Here is a 17741-nt window from a genome sequence, read left to right as displayed (position 1 = left end):
AAAGGTCAAGGTCATTAAAATGCATTTTTAGTTTTTGAGGTCATTTTTCTCAAAGAAGCGTATTTTTGATATTTTTTTAGCAAATGCAAAAAATGTAGCCCGCGAAATTCTACATCTGGTCCGAAATATTTGCGATGGCGTATATCTTAGTTTTTTAGTTATTTTAATTTAAAATTAAAAAGATGCGTTTTTCCGATATGCGGTATTTTGACATTTTTCTGTTATATTATTTCTAAGCAGCCTAGAGCAATGCGGTTTTCACTACTAGACCTATTTTTTAATTTTGAACAACTTTTCCGTTGACAAAAAATACCTAGGTCAAAGGTCAAGGTCAGTAAAATGCATTTTTAATTTTCTAGGTCAATTTTCTCAAAGAAGCGTATCTCAGATTTTTTCCGCAATATAGAAAAAAATGTTGCCCATGAAATTCTACATCTGGTTGGAAAAATTCAGAATGGCGTTATTTTTAGTTTTAAAGATATTTTAATAAATATTTAAAAAGTTCGTTTCCGTATATAATATTCTGACCCTTTTTGCCTTTTTTTTTTATTCTTATTGAAATATCTTTTAATCTAAAAATAATGCCATTCTGAATTTTTCCTACCAGATGTAGAATTTCATGGGCAACATTTTTTTCTATATTGCGGAAAAAATCTGAGATACGCTTCTTTGAGAAAATTGACCTAGAAAATTAAAAATGCATTTTACTGACCTTGACCTTTGACCTAGGTATTTTTTGTCAACGGAAAAGTTGTTCAAAATTAAAAAATAGGTCTAGTAGTGAAAACCGCATTGCTCTAGGCTGCTTAGAAATAATATAACAGAAAAATGTCAAAATACCGCATATCGGAAAAACGCATCTTTTTAATTTTAAATTAAAATAACTAAAAAACTAAGATATACGCCATCGCAAATATTTCGGACCAGATGTAGAATTTCGCGGGCTACATTTTTTGCATTTGCTAAAAAAATATCAAAAATACGCTTCTTTGAGAAAAATGACCTCAAAAACTAAAAATGCATTTTAATGACCTTGACCTTTGACCTAGGGCAATTTGGTCAACAGCAAAATTGTTCAGAATAAAAAGTTACCTACTATAGTGAAAACCAAATTGCTCTAAAACTAAGAGGAGCAAAGATATAAGCATTTTTGAGTTTTTCAAAAAACCCGAATATTTCAAAAAGTAATAAATATTTTGGTCTAAAAATTTGGTCAAAGTAGTTTCTCATCAACCCTAACAACATATCTAAAAATCAGAGTGGTGCTCGTAACAAAAAAAATCTGTCCAATTTATCTTAAATCATTCGTGAACGGTCCCACAAGTCAATTATATTCAGCAAAATTTTTGAATTGGATTATTACTGTTTTTTTTTGTACTTTGTAGATTTTACGTAGATAATATTTCCTTGAGGTATATTACATGAATTAATCATAATTTAAAAATAATTATGTGTCAGTCAATAAGACTAAAGAGTCTAAATACAAAACTACTTGCACCACAGATTGGTAGAAAGTTATGCTCTAGAGGCTTAATATTTTGATTAAAGGTTTGCGACACTATGATTATCAAGTTCGGCTTATTACTCAAGCTTACAAATGCAGGAGGGAATTTTTATTTTTGTTCTTTTTCCCGGCTCTTGTGGAAACTCCTTAGCAGCACTCACTTAGTTGCTATGTAATTTTTATTTGTGTTTGCGTGCGTAAGCGTGTTTGACTTTTTCAGCAGCGCGGCCTCTACTTCCAGCTCATTATTATTACACTCTTGGTTAAACATGCAGCGCCAGAGAGAGAGGCTTTTGAAGTTTTGCGCCGTGGCCAAAACTTGCAGTACATAAAACCTCGTCGGTGGCTTATCTTTTGAGAACGCGTACTTTGGGCTACTGCTCATTTCGCCTGTTTGTAAATAGCAAACATCACCTTTCGCGAGCGCCGCACTTTTCTTCTTTACCGCGCTCCTTACTTTATATATAAGTATATTTCTTATCGGCGCAGCCAAACAAGGACGTAAAAGTGGCCCGCCAAAAAGAAAAAGAAAAAGCACTCTGCATTTTCGCGGACAGCTGCGAGAATTATTAGCGAGAGTGAGTGCTTCTGTGCTTTGGGATTGAAATGGCCGTAATATAAATTGTATAAAAACCTATTAAAGCAGAACATGGGCGTGCGATGCTAAAAAATATTTAAAACGGAAAATAAAGAAAAGAATACTATCCAAAAGGAGCCACAAGAAGAAAAAAGTCGCCTGTAAAATAATGTTTTACGATTGGATCATAAATCTCTTCAAGTTGAAAGAGGCACAAAAGAAATATTTTAGGAGAATTAATTTCAGCACTTGATTTATATTCAGGCCTCGACACGTTGTGAAAATGAAATAATTTATTGCAAATTAGCCAAATCACGGCCGTCGGGTGTTTATTACAAGCAAATCGGGAGCTGGATTAATTTCGATCGAAAAAACGTCAGCTCACCAGCACCTTGTTAATTTGCATACGATTATACGGCCCCTGTGATCTTTTCTCATTCGCCAAGTTAAAAATTATCCCGAGACGTTTTTCTTATTCCAGTAGCAACATTGAAAAATGGCGCGAAGGAAAGCGACAGATGAGGAAATAATCTTGCTTTTAAGAATACATATTAAGCGGTGCCGGGCAACGCCTCCCTTTGAACAGCGTAATTACATCCTGGCAGGTCGGAGCTGCGAATTAAAAGGTGCCAGCAGAACCTTGCTTGGCTATTCTTCTAAAGCAGGGGTGTACGCGTCAGACGAAAATACCTCGGCTTCAAGTTATAATTTTTTCTAATTATTTCTTATTAAGGAGTCAATAGGAGAGGCAAAGGTGTTGTAATAATGAGTTAATGACAAAGACAGCAGTGCTTTTGAAGCACACGTGATGTAAACATGTGGTGCGGAATAAAAGTCAAGGAGATGCGTCTTAGGGGAGTGCAAAAATTAAATGAATGGGCTAGCTCTTCTATATTTTGTGTGTGTGTTAATAAATGATTGTTGAACATTTTATTTCATAGCATTATTAATTAACATAGAAGGTAAAAGCTGAAGAATTAATAACTTGCAATCATTGTATACTTTTACTGTGTTGGTTTAATTTATTTATAATATAGTAGCGATTATAATTCCCAATAAATTTTTGGCTCTGAATCAAGTAACGAATAAAAGTTTTTTCAATGGTTACGCTCCATAATATCTTCAGCAGAGGCAAAGTTAATTTTTTTAATTATTGCAAACAATTTTTTTTTCAATGTACAAAATTCTAAGTGATTCAAAGAATTATTTTCTAAGAGGTTTTTCCGTGGATTTACTGAAACTGTGCGAGAAACACTTGGCTTTAAAGAATGGAATTCGTAATTTTTAAATGAAAAAAAAAATAAGCTTCAAATTAAAAAAAGTCTTTATACACTGCCCTTTGAGTCAGTTTTGCTTTGTAATCTGAGAGCCGCGTGGACCCCCTGTGGTGATATTTCTGCTACTAATTACCTTTCGATCATCCGTCTGACAATAATTTATTTTGAGTCTAATCATTCTCGCGGCGGGTGAACGCTTGAAATGATGCAGGAAGGGTCACTCTCAAGGGCCGAATAAATTAACATCCCCTCGAGCTAACATTGCAGTGAGTAAATACTTTTTCCTTCGCGGGAAAATCCTTTCAGGAGGAGAAGAGATGTTCTTTGCTCATTTCATTGTTTCGATTATTATCCAGCGTCGTGTTGGTCGATCGACGTGAAGAAAAAAAAACAAAATTGGCAGCGAGCGAAATTGCTGGCCATTGTCGTACATTGTTGGGAAAGGAATTCGCTCATGCAATAAAAATAATATGCGCAGGGTTGGGTTAATGTTTGATTTTTCATTGGTATAGTAATGCCCACAGGAATTTTTAAACCTGACAATCAGAGGTAAATTCTGCAAATAATCTTGCGATAATTACGATAAAACATTCCTTTTTTTTGCTCTCATTATTAAGTACTTAAAATTATTCACGTCGTCAAATGAACCAGGAATTTTTTGGAATTTGCTTTGGGTATAATTTTGTAAATATTTTGAATTTTTTTGTACCTCCGCTACTACATTTCCTTGTACAGAGCTGCAGTAATAACGATTAATCAGAGCCAATTTTGTATTTATTTTTTATTCAGCTGATAAAATAAGTATTAAAAATTCCTCAAAGGAAAATGTTCCCACGCCGACCGAGTCTGCGAATTTGTTTTTATTTTTTACTTGGGAGCAGTTTGAAAATAATTATTCTGTCAAGCGACGCAAATAGGCGAGCAGATCGCAGCCGTATCAAATTTTTCAAGCGCTTTATTCACGCCTTAATTAAGTGTCAAAGGCGCACCAAACAACTCCAAGTCTGGCGGCTCATCGTAATAGAGCAACTTTCGGCTCCCTAAAACTAATGCAAATTAGGCAATAAGATTGGCATGAGTTATACGTTTTTCTCGAAGAAAATTTTATTGCTCGCGCCGACCTCAAACTGCCACTGATTTACAATTTAATAAGTTATTCCCGCGCGCAATTCGCACGTTTGAAGACGGCTGCCTTTTAATTTTATTAAATGCGTCAGTTTTCTTCCGCGAAGAGTCAAATGTGGAATTTATGCGCGGTGCTCAGGGATATCGGCTACTGTTTGCAATAAAATTAAATTTACGGGTGCTTCACACCAGCTGCGGTAATTTGATTACGTTTGCCGTACGCCGCAAGTAAGGTGAGGTCTTATATCAAGGAAGAGGTACAAAAAAATATCAAAGTCGATGTCCAAAAAATTTGTTCTGATTAATAAAAACTTCAAACTTGACTGTTGTGTTTTCGAATATTATTATAGCATTCAAAAAATAACCTAGGATAATTGATTTTAATTTTGTAGTTCTTTTAAAGTTTTAAGAGTTGAAATAGCAATTAATTAAGAAGGAACGAAAACTCTAAAAAAGTCATCTCATTGACTTTCATTTTAAAAAGCCGCAGAATATTCAATGTTAAAATTTTTGACTCCATGTGATCCAAATAAACAAGCTTCAATTAGCACGAATCAAAAAGTAAAAGCAATTCGGGAAGAAGGTCGTGACGTATCGCGCTGCGTATTTATTTATATACTTTTCGGGGGCATCTTGTTGCGTCTCTACTTTTGTCTGAGGCGGCCGCTCGCAGTGCGAACGAGCGGCGCAAATTGGCAGGCGCGCACAAGAGTGATTTACCTTTTCCTTTTTGCTGCACGTGTAATTACGAGAGAGCCGCTCGGCTGCTGATGGTCCACAATTACCGTGAGGTCCTTATTTAATAGGAGTCAATTACAGCAGCCGCCGCAAAATATTATTTGCGCGCCGCCGTCTCGTTGGCCGGTCGGGCGGATAATTTGGCAGAGCAGCGTGTCATTTTCTTTTGCCGAAACTGGGGAAAATCGTTTATGGCCGCTTTTTCGTAGTTTTCAACTCGCTTCTTTAAAGTCACGAACATCCTATCTTAAAGTCCCCCCTGAAAGAATTTAAACTTCTTGTTTCTTAAAATACTAAAAGGAAATTGAAGTAAATTTTAACTTTTTATATTAAAAAAAAAATTAGTCAAAATATCTTTAATATTACTAAATTTTATATTTATACTAATTGAAAAAAACCTCCAAAATTTTTTTATGAACGTATCTAATATAAATAATCTAGTCAATACGTCTCTTTAAATTCATTGACATAAACAAAATTTTGAGTGGTTTGAGTCTTTATTTTATTGTTGTCCTATGAAGTTAAAAAGAATTAATGAATTATTCTTAATGCAACCCCTGTCTGTATTCTTACAATTTGTTTTTTTATTTTAAATTCTATGAAATTTTTCCTTTTTGATGAAATTATAACGATGCTATATATGAATTATCTTATGACTGATTTATTGTAAATTTCATTTTAATTTGAAAAATTCTCAAGTTTGTCTGTTTTGTAAACTTTCATTAAAATCCTTTATTGGAACTTGAAGCTTTAAATAAAAATAAGTACATAATTATTTTTGTGATTGATATAAGCGCTGAATAATTTCTTAAGTTGATCTAACTAATAATAAGCAATATTAGAAGATTTTATTTAGAAAAATATGCAATTTGATAGACATTGGTGTCACACAGGTTGCATTATTTACAATTCCTTTCAGGCATCTCCTGAAAATCTAGACAGACCCAACAAGTCCAGAGACGTCGGTCTACCGTCTCTAGTCGTCTTTGTTCTTTTCTTGCGAGATTTTCTGTAACGCATTGATTTTCCCAGTTTGCCTCAAAACGCTCTGCTGACCTTTGTCTATCTCAAGCATAGAAACTACTTCTCCTTGGGTGGGAGTATTTTTTTTTATTCTCAACTGGAAAAAAATCACACATATTTCCCATTATAGTACAAGTGGCTTTCACGCTCGGTTGGCGCTCCAGCCTCTCAGTTCATTATTTATTGGCCGCGCTCAAAATCCGAGCGGCGCCTGCCTTGAGCTCTCTAGAGACTCTTTTCTTCCGAGAAAAAAAATGAATGTGGCGCCTGTGTCTGCCACGCGCGTAAGCGTGCAAAACACTCGTCTCTCCTGGCCAGGTATTGTTAGCCCAAAAAGAGAAACTCACCCCCTCGGGAGCGAGACGAATTCCTCCCTGTTTTCCTGCTCGCTCAAGACGAGTTCAAAAATAATGTATACAACTGGACGCGAGATTCTCTATTCTCGGAAGAAATAAATAGATGTGAATGTGAAAAGAGCGGCCGCTCCTTTTCAAAGGAAATGATGCATGGCACCTAATAAGGGTTAATAGCGGCAGGTTGTTTTCGTTTGAGCGCAGAGGCGGTAATTACAGGGCCACTTCGCGCCCTCGCTTTTCTATTAAAAATAAGGTCGGCCTCAAATTCTCACTTTAAATTCATTGATTCTCGTCCAAATAACATAGAGCCATCTGACCACGATTGTTTCTGACCGTTTTTATTGCCAGCCCGGCCGAAATTTGGCGCCGCGGACGAGAAACGTGTCTCACGTTTCCCCGCTTCGGTGCCTATTAGGGGGAATAAATCTGGTCCGGAGGTTTGTAATTGGACGGAAATTAACAAACCTGTTATTATTTTAATTGGAAACAGATGACTTTTGATTGAATTTTAGCACCTTTGGTTTTTTAGACTTTCTTAGAACATTGATTAAATTAAATTGGTTTTTATTGTAAAACAGAATAATATACAATTCTCTCATTTTCCTAACTTCTCCCGTTGAAGGCGTATTTGTTTAAAAAAAATTAGTGTGAGAAGTATCGGAATTCAAATCTTGAGGAAATTTATACATTATTTCAAGAAGGGCCCCAATGGAGTAGGCAATTAGTTATTATTAAACAAATTAACATTGTTTTAATGCAAAGGACAATCTAAATATAAAAAGATTCCAAAAAAGTCTAAATTGGTCAAAACGTTGCATGAGCGTATAAATATTTTAGATCAAAATAATCTATTTAAACTAGCTATAATTTAAAAATAAAAGAAAATTAGATATAACGTAAACAACATAAATACTTTATTTTAAATTGAATTATAAAGAAATATTAATTTTTTACGTGCATTTATTACAAATTTTTTAATACGAACATATATTACTTGGGTTTAAAACGCATCAATTCATTGAAAAGCAAATCGATACCTAAATGATAATATTTCACTGATATGGTGATTTATTTCCAAGTCAGCTGCAGGACAATCAATAAAACGCACCGTGACTTATATTTATTGAATAAACGAACAACACACATTTTTCCGCCTAAAAGCTTCCCTACAGCGAAAAGGCAGGCAGGATTAAAGTCTTTTTAGCGACCAATATATTTCACGGCCAACGACAAAAAAGTGAAGAGCGTGTCGAATTAGCACGGTGGTCTTTCGGCGTATTATCGTCACTTCTCCTTTATGAAAGTGCTGTGCCTACGCCGCCTGAAGAAAGATCGCGGATGCAATTCCATGTTCGGCTTACATGTAGGTTGCATTCAGATCTGCAAGACATCTGCGACCCTTTTTGCATTTGGCCGAGGCGCGAGCCGCACAAAAAGCAACCGATCGTGACAATGAAGTACGTGGAAGAGCAGCACGGCAGTTTAAAGTGCTGTGATCTGTTTGCCAGTCAAGTCAGGCGGAAGAATTTTGTTAAAAGGCATCTCTCCTTGGCTGACAGAAAAACGTATCTCCAGGTGTTAGGACTATTCAAAAATTGTAGCATAAAATAAAATTTATTGTGAAATATTAAAATTTAGTCCCTGTACTAAAGTCAGAGAAGACGATTTTACTTTTGAATCTTTTATGAAAATTTTAATTTAATGAAATTTCAGGTATTCTAAAATTCATTGAATTGTTTTGAAATTTATGAGAAATGTTATAAAATTCAATGTTTTAGAATTAAGAGATGACTTTTTACCCTAAACACAAGCACACAAAAAATCGTAAAACGTACATATTCAGAAAATTGTTTGATTCAATAATATTAATGAAAGTTGTCATTTCGGAAGGCGAAATATTTGAATGAAAAATAACCCTATTTCAAATTTCAACTAAAATAAAAAATAAAATTAAAGGACAAGCCGAAGTTTCAAAATATGCTATAAATTATGAGATAATAAATGTATGATGTGAGGCAAAAATATTTTTCTTTTTCAATACAGCTTTTTTAATTTTATTATTAGTTTGATCATCATTTCGAAGCGCCCTAGTTTTTTCAGAGCACAATTGAATTCTGCCACTTTTTCTCCACTGCTCCGACTTGGACTTTTCCTTCAAAAGAAGAGTCTTTGAGATTAGAAAAAAAATGAGTCCCTTTCGATGTTTGCTAGGCTTGTGAGGGTGGCAGAGCAAACAAGTTCAGACTCGTCTCTCTACCGAGAGCACACCTTTTCTTTGTTGCATTCCATGATTTAATGGGATATTGTTCACAGCTTCTTCTCGACCCACACGGTAGCTCCAAGGAAAGACCAGCAATTTGGAAATTTCATTATCGCCCTGAAAAGCTTGGTCTAATATAATTCATAAATGGAAAAAACCTATTTGCACTTGTTTAGGACCGTAATGTGAAAATTCTTTAGAAAAAATTCTACTAAAAACTGTTAATTTTAAGGTTCAATGTGATGAAAATAGAAAATTAGTTTTGCAATGTTTAAGAAAAAACTTTTAAATATAGGGGGAAATAGCAGAGGCGTTATTTTCAGCATCTCATTATCGAAAAACAGGTGTAAGGCCAGTGTAATGTACTTAAATTGTCAGTCGGCGCTTATTACATGCTCATTTGCAACATGGTTTGAAGAACGGCCGCGCTTCTTCTCGCCATCCGTGTTTTACTATAATTGGCACTTGCGGTGCAAATTTGCCAGCCAAGTGCCTGTAATCACCGCGAATTCATATTTTATAACACACACGTTCAATAATAATCAGCACCTTTTGAACAAGGGGACGCCGTTTTTCAGCACCTATGGCTCTCTCAAACACAATCGTGTCATGATTGCAATTAGGGGTTTGACGTGTGAGAGAGACCTTGAGTGCTGCCGAATATCGCAATTATGCTATTTTGAGTGACGAGCAAAAACGGGTAGGGGAGAAGAGAAAAATCAATTGCGAGGCAATTCGATTTTTAAAGATTTTTTTGTTAAATCTTTGCACCATAATTACACCTGCACCATGGAACACATCAGTGGTAATATTTATTTTGGCACAAAGAGTAAAAAAAAACAAAATAAAAAAAGTGAAAAATTAATTGATTTTCAAAAAAAGTTCTCATCAGTTTTCATTTTAAGAATGACTTACTTTTTACTCTTTGATAGGACCTAAAAAATTATAGAGATTTAAACTTAATATTGATATAGCTAAATCCAGCTAAATCATGGGAATAGTTCATATTTATTAAAATTTGCAATATTTGTAAGCAGCGTAATTGCTTTTAGTGAACAATAATTTATAATTTTTTAACAATAACAAATAATAAGAAAAAATAGCACGTGTGAAATAAAATTATTTTATGTATTAAAATACTTTAAAAAATCATGAATGAACTTTTTATACAATTATTTAAATAAAATAAGTTTTTAAAAGTGATAAATTTTTTGGGATTTAATTACATAATTATATAAATTTTAAACAAATTTCTAAACTTACTTAAATACTTTTTTTAAATGAAACTCGTGCTGCCATGTAATTGTCAAAACCATAGCGGATTTGCAACGTTCAAAAAGCGATTCACGTTTCAAAGTAAAAAAGTGCGCAACAGCGAGGGCATTAGCAAAAGGAACTAAAGAGCATACACATAAAAATGTCAATCGAAAAGACCCATTAATCAAACTGCGCAAACAAAACTCCAATAATTGGTCTCCTCTAATTCGCATTCAAAGTGTCCAATGACACGTGAAAAGCGAGTGAAGCCCCTGGTTATAAAATCGCACCCTTTTCCGCCAAAAGCTGAACGCATTGAATGGAAAAAAAAAATGCTGAGTCAAAATTGTATATTTCTCCGTCTGGGTTTATTTAAAACCAATAAAGTGTGCAACCCTTTGGTTGAATCGGGGGAAATGCTGCCGACTCACTCTGTTGGTGGCACGCAAAAGGCGATCCCTTTCAATGACACAATAATGTGCATTACACCTGCAGTAGTTCAGAAATGCGGGGGGTTGCCCATCGAGGCGTGCAACAATCGAGCTTCTGGAAAGAAAAAGGTATGAGTCAGCGAAAGGGTGAAAATAATCTCGGCACCCCACGTGAGATTTTCCTCTCAGAGAAAAGTCATCGCGACTATCAATTAAACGAAAAAGGCCCCGTTCGCTCTGTCGAGGGGTGCCGAATTTCATTGTGGATTTTTTATGGTTTTTGGTGAGAAAAGACCGGAATCAAACGATTTCCGACAATCATTAAGTTTTGTAACAGGAAGGCGTTTTTGTGTGAAGTGCCAAAATATTGATTTCTGAAGAAAAAAATGCATGTGAGAAAAGGTGCACTTTTTATATATAAACATTTTAGCTTTGCTTGAGCGAGTTTTATGTATTTTGACGATATGTTATACTAAAATTTTATTTTTTTGAGAGAGGAGAAAAGGATGGGGGAAGGGACACGCATTTTCAGACCTTTCAAGCGAGAAGACGCTTCTCATATTATCAAACTAATGTGTTTTGTTAATAGCTCCATTATTGTACACCGAGGCTGTTTTACATTCCACAATAAATTACAGGGTGCCACAAATCTTGTCCATGGGTGGTGCGTGCCGCGTTCTTTTTCCTATCTCTCGGCAGAAAAGGTGCAGTTTGTCACACCAGCGGGAGAGAGACGCGCTCTGGAAAAAGATTTTTATTTTTATTAGCAATTAGAAGAGAGATACGTTGTATTGAACAATAACAATAAATCTGGGTGGTTCTGCCTTCTATAGAGTGGCGGCGAGGCACGGAAAGTCCCTGAAAAGGTCCTACTTTATGTTGCTCCAGCTGAGCAGATAAATTTGAATTGGTTTCATATTCAAATTGGACTTGACGATAAAAGCGATTAAATGTTTATTTGGGCCGAGCCTCGTCTGATAAAACAAATATAACCGAATTTATAATGTTAATTGATCCACTAAATCTTTGCATCCTCCCACCGTAGCTAGCGCAACATGTAAAATTTTTTTGTTTCAAAATAAAATTAAAAATGTTAAATTATTATAATTTTTTTTCAGATATAGTAATTTCTTTTAATAACACTAATTTATTATAAATTATTATTTATTAATTTAGTTATTAATATTCAATATTTTTCGTATTATTATTAATATAAGAAAATTTTACATTTATGCACGCAGAAAATTTTTGTCCGACCTAACTACTAGTCTGTCCGTTTCAAACTGCTAAAAAATGACTTATGAAAAAAAGCGGTTACTCTGTCTGTATTGAGAATCGGAAAATGTTTACGCCGAAAAACATACGAGATAGGAGACAGCGCTCGGAAGCTCTGTACGCTTTCAACTCTCCTATTTTGTCCGAGTTGGGTTGCCTGGATTAAATGAGAGGAGAACGCAACGCGCTTACGACCCAACACAGACAAATTGTCCGACTTCACTATTCTGTTCCATTCGTTTATTATTTCTTGCTCTTTGCGTTTTCTTAATTGTATATATGGTACAAGTAATAATGCATGGATAATTTCAGTATAGAAATATTTATTTAACACAAAAATTCACAAAGTACAAAATAACACAAGAAAATAGCAAAATACAAGTAACAAACTGCAAAAGTTGTTGAAATTAAGTTTTGATATGCATATTTGAAAGAGAAAATAACACAGCACTTTTGAGACAATTATCAATAAAAAAATTGCTTTAGAGGTATGGAAAAATCAAGCATTTGAAAACGACAACCACAGAAAATTTTGCATCACACATTGATTTAAAAAAATGTAAATGTATTATTATTTTTTTACTGAATAAATGAAACCGGATTGCCGGAACAGTACTACTTAACGTTCTGAGGAAAAGTTCATCTTCTTGCACTCGCGCTTTGCCAGAGATGTGCCCAAGCTATAGAGATGATTTTGATTGCTTGATTTTCTCAGATTTCATGTCAAACTCTAGTGGTTTTTTCTGGTAGTAATTGTAGTAAATATCCACGGTGAAGCCAAGCAGCTCTTTCTGAAACAATGCATTCCTCACGTTAAAATTTTTGCTTTGAAGTTTGAAGGAAAGAAAATTATAATATATAATATTCTAAATTTATTGAAAACAAAATTAAAATAAAATAAAACGGAGAGGAAAATTTGAAAAGTATTACCTGGCAGTTGATGTTCATTTCTAGTTCTTGTATAATATAACTTGCACCAGGAAACGTATTTTCATTTTGCGAGCGTCACAGTTGAGGCCAGAACGTGGAAATTTTCTGCAAGTTAGAAAGTCCAAATTATTTCAACATACATTTTTTATATTCATTTTACTAAATTTCTTACCAATTATAGAAGTTTTTCGTTGAGTTTTCAATTTTTCTCTCCGCAACACAGATCTTTCCTTATGAAGAGAGCTCTCTCGACTGACGCTGAAGTGACCGTTGGTGTTTTCAAACCTGAGAAATGCCTGGGATATCGAAAATTATCGAAAATCCCCAGACCCTGAGTGCTTGCCTGTCGCCAAAACCTCCCCCCGAAAGGCTATCCTTTGTTCTCGAGAAGCGCGGTTACAAGTTTCTCGGATAGCCTGTCCGTTTCCAACTCGGACATTCTAGCAGTTTTGAAATTGGCTGCAGTAGCAGCGCAAAGCCGTACATTGTATCGGATCTTCAAGCGTTTGGAAAAATCTGTCCGACTGAAACGGACAGAGCATACGTTTTGTTTTTAGAAGTTCTAAAACTACAGTTTTATCTGACCAAATCGTACAGACTAGTAGAGACATCGGATAAAATTCGTCCAGACGTTTTCAGTCGGACAAAAAATTTCTGCGTGTGCTCTCAGATAAAACTTAAATTATTTACCAGAAATTATGTTTCATAAAAAATGCTTCTCTGTTATTGTTATATTTAATTGTAAAACTTGCAACTTCCTGGTTATTCTGTGTCTGAACTTTCTTTATTAATATTTGATCATTTTCATAATTCGCTGCAAACAGCATAAAATAAAAGAATCAATGCAATACTCCTTTTACTTCTGATTGAAATTTGATTAATAATCATGAATGATTGAAGAACATGCTGAAAATTAGTGTTTAATTGATTATGGCAATAAATTTAAGATGGTGCGTTTCCTATTCAAAAATATTTCTTATAATGAGGTATTCAATAACTCATGCTAAACATATTCAAATTTTTTTGTCATGCTAATAAGACCCTTCATTATGCCCCGTTGCAAATTATGACATGCTGCAACAAAGAAATCAAATTTAGCTCTTGCATTATTACTCTTTTAATCATGCTCTTTTCACAGACTCTGTTTTTCTTTTATACATGCGTCTCAATCACGCAACCTCATTACACGATTGTGTCGTTAATACACGAAGCAGACGTAATTTTTCAATCACAATATATATTAATGCAGTGCAAAAAGCGTTTAAAATAACACCGCGGTGACTCAGCGCCTTTTTGGCAAAATAAATGAGTTTCTATCCCCCTGCTCTTTTTGTGTTGAGAGAGACACGCCACACAATTTACTCCATACCATAAGCGACAAGATCTTTTCACTCTCTATACCTTTGCGCAGCATCTGCCTTATATAAACTTCTTGTGAGAAAAATATTTGCTCTTTTGGAAACCAGTTTTCGGCTTCAAAAGGCTCGCGAAATTATTCATGGCCAATTTTTCTCAACGCCGACAGAAATTAAGTCGAGCTCATTATTAAATATCAGGTTTCTGATGGCGAGGGGAGGAATAGGGGACAGGGTGTAGCAAATGGGCGTAGAAATGCATTTGGCGATGCTCTTGACGCTTTTCAAAAAAATTCAAAAGCTCAAATCTATTTGAATCGGAGATGAATGAGAGCTGGTGCAATGCAGGTGCGTCGTTTATAAACTTTTACCGACTCTCGCTTTAACTAACCAAGTGTATTTTAATATTATGAACTTGCATTAGAGTGAAAAAATAAATTTGAGTGAATTATTGAAGGATATTTAGATTTGCTTAAATTTCAATTTTTATTTTTATTTTTTTTATATGGAAAAAATTTCAAGTCAAGTCATTCGTTGTATTTCTTAATTATTTAACTCAAATTACTTACAAATTAATTGAAATTATTGTTTATAATAATTAAATTTAACAAAAATAAATTGTAAATATAAATTCAATAAAATAATGGAACATGTTTTCCAATCAGCTAAATATCTAGAGTGTAATAAAGAAGCCATGTGTGCTACCCGTAATGAAATTTTACTTTGAAAGAAGAGCCAAGATCTCTCCATTGAGACAAGTGCAGAAAAACACATTACCGCACTCACCAAGATTTATACTTTTCAACTGGAAATTGATAGCGTACAAGTTCTTTTAATTAATGATCACGCTTCTCCTTATTACGGCAGCCTCGTTTTCCCCCGGTGACTTTGGGTGCAGTATTGTTGCAGAGAGAAAAGAAGCTCGTTTAAGATTCATTGCCCCGCGAGGCAAGACACGTGAAAACATCTCGGCAACAGCAGCGTCGAGATGTGTGTCGCGCCGCGTTATTTCACTTACCCGCAGTTAAAACGCAAAAGCCGTAAATTATATCGTCGTCGTGCAGCATATGGTGAAATATTCCTTTCCCCGTGATGTTTCTTGCGGCCGGAGGAGCGGTAGTTGCTTCTTTCTGCCGAAAAAATATACACACATTAACTGGCGATCATTAATCGGTACATTAATCAGCGGAGAGATTCATCGTCGTTTATTTCTCACTGCGTGTTTTCCGTTTTCTCTCACACTTCACTTATATTTAAGTTCTGTGTGCATGCAACGTGTACTTTCATTCACTCAATAAAACCATTTTCATTCATTGATTGAGTGTCATGTTCTGTAGAGGCCGTCAGAAAGTTAAGAAAGTTGAATGACTGAAAGTGCCAGAAAGAGAGCAGCCAAGAAAATATAAGAGTAAAAAATCAATGGCAAACAACAAAATATACTCTATATAGAGGACTATAAAATAATAATAATAAAAAAATATATAATAACAAGGATAGATTTTTTGAGAGCGCTAAATCAATTTGTTATTTAATGATAAAATCCAAACAAAGCATATATTTATTTTTTTTCTAATAATAAAATCGTTTAAATTTATTTTTTGGTTATAATTATACAATTAATTTTTAAATTCATTATGACTCAAATTTCTAATAATTCAAGCTCAAAACACCGCAAATTTGATTTATCTAGTGTTAATAGAAAATATTAAATATTTAAAATATTTTTTTTATATAAATTTTTAGTATCAGTTAAATCCATCTAAATATGGCAACTTTCTTAATTATAAAATTTATTTACTTGCCTGAATGGAGTGCGTGTTATGGAAAATAAGTAAATATTGACTGAATTGTAAACTGCAGTCATTCAAAATTTCAACTTGCAATGTTGCACTCTTGAAAATAAAATATTAATAAATATTATCTTGCGGACAGCAAATTAAAAATTGTATGCTCATAGTCTGCAATAAAGCTGACAGGAATGCAAACCATAATCATTCTTAAATGTCTTATTAAAAAATATTAAATACAAAGTTCTAATGGATACAGAATACAATTTTTTTTCTCAAAAGTAAGCAAATTGTTTTTCCAGTATATTTTAAATCTTTGAAAATCCCTAGCGTTGAATTGTATAAAAGTTTCAATTATATTCAATTCAAATCCTTTCCAACCTTTTTATAATTCTATCAAGCGATTTGTGCTTGACGACGCACATCAATTATGATTTGGAACTGAAAGGAGCGTGGATTGATGCTGCTGCATCATCATCTTTTGATCCAGAAACGTCAGTTAAAATATTCCGGCGGTGCACGCTCTTGAATAAGAAAACCAAATCAGAATAATAGGCATTGTCGTCAATGTATGCGTGGAAAAAATTATATTAACCACTCACCTGCGATGAAAAAGGGTTGCACAGCCATTTAGGCGAGTCACCCTGCAAGAATGCCGTGCGTGTAACGAAGGGAGATGAATAATGGACGAAAATTATCGTTACAATCGCTGCTTCTTCACTATTCATGCGCGGAGAGTTTTTTTCCTGAACTCACAATTGTGCGGTGCAGCTCGCGGGAATGAGAAAAGCCGACGATTTATATTTATGCAGACGACGAGACACGTCGAGCGTTTATAAATAATGGAATTAATGCACGCGCAAGCGAGAAATGAGCAGCGCTTGTGTAAACATATTCAAATTAGCCGCTCGGCGCGCAGGTAAATGTTTTCATCCCGTTTGTTTTGACAGCGCCTTTTTAGCTCAAGCGCTGTTTAATATTCCTCTCGGCTGCAGTGTGACTCGAGAGTTTTCCGTTCCAAATTAGGGAAGATATTTTTTAATCTCCATTAATCATGTCTCATGTTTTAATCAAGTCTTGTGAAATAATTAAAGATTTTATACTAATCTTTATCAAAACAAATTTAAGTTAAAAGAATATTATGGTTTTTTTTAACAAAAAGAGCAGACTTATAAATTGAGATAGATCACGCGTAAAAAAGGAAAATAAAAACAGCATATAGATTACAGAGGAATCCATATCAAGGGAAAGATAATAAAATGAATTTTAAATTTTTATTTAAACAGTTTCTGGAATAAAAACAAACTTTTTATCCAGGCAGATAAACTTAATTCGCTTAATTCTATATCATAAGAAATTCTGCATAATTATGTAAAAAACAGAAGCAAAAAATGTGAGGTGGTCTTTGTTCTCGTTAAACAGAATTAAAACTTTAAGTCTACGTTCTTCAATTTAATTCTTACAACGAAGAAAATGTTTTAAACTTCAAAAATAAGTTGAATTTTGACGTCCAATTTTTGAATTATACATAAATATTTACATAAAAAAAAATATAATGATCCTTTTGCTAATTTTTGTTCTTTTTTACTCATAAAATGGGTCACAATGCCTTATTTTTTCTAACAATTTATTTTCTGTTATAAAATGTAGCAAAATTATTTACTGATTAATACGATTAAAAATTGAAGCAAAAAAGGCTCTAGATTCTTCTTGCCTTTAAAAAAATTCAATTCAATCTGATCAAGAGCCGGTGAATCGAAAGTACAGTTTTGGCATTTAAGGTGCGCAAATCTTTTTAGCGGCGGTGCCTTGTTGGAATGCACATGATTTATATTTTCCAAACGGT

General features: G+C 34.2%; 2 long non-coding RNA genes across 2 annotated transcripts; both read right to left on the bottom strand.

The window, feature by feature from the left end:
• Positions 1 to 10087: 10087 nt before the first annotated feature.
• Positions 10088 to 16872, bottom strand: LOC132196920 (uncharacterized). Its single transcript, XR_009441802.1, has 5 exons — positions 16498 to 16872; positions 16277 to 16419; positions 15127 to 15238; positions 11083 to 11288; positions 10088 to 10663 (listed from the first exon to the last, which is right to left on the bottom strand). It is a non-coding gene; the product is annotated as an uncharacterized LOC132196920 (long non-coding RNA).
• Positions 11907 to 15120, bottom strand: LOC132196921 (uncharacterized). The gene is made up of 3 exons (XR_009441803.1): positions 12926 to 15120; positions 12754 to 12858; positions 11907 to 12614 (listed from the first exon to the last, which is right to left on the bottom strand). It is a non-coding gene; the product is annotated as an uncharacterized LOC132196921 (long non-coding RNA).
• Positions 16873 to 17741: the final 869 nt, after the last annotated feature.

Source organism: Neocloeon triangulifer, unplaced genomic scaffold (assembly GCF_031216515.1).
Source record: "Neocloeon triangulifer isolate White Clay Creek 2 clone unplaced genomic scaffold, ASM3121651v1 ptg000012l, whole genome shotgun sequence".
Lineage (NCBI taxonomy): Eukaryota > Metazoa > Arthropoda > Insecta > Ephemeroptera > Baetidae > Neocloeon > Neocloeon triangulifer.
This window is presented reverse-complemented; position numbering and strand designations above follow the sequence as displayed.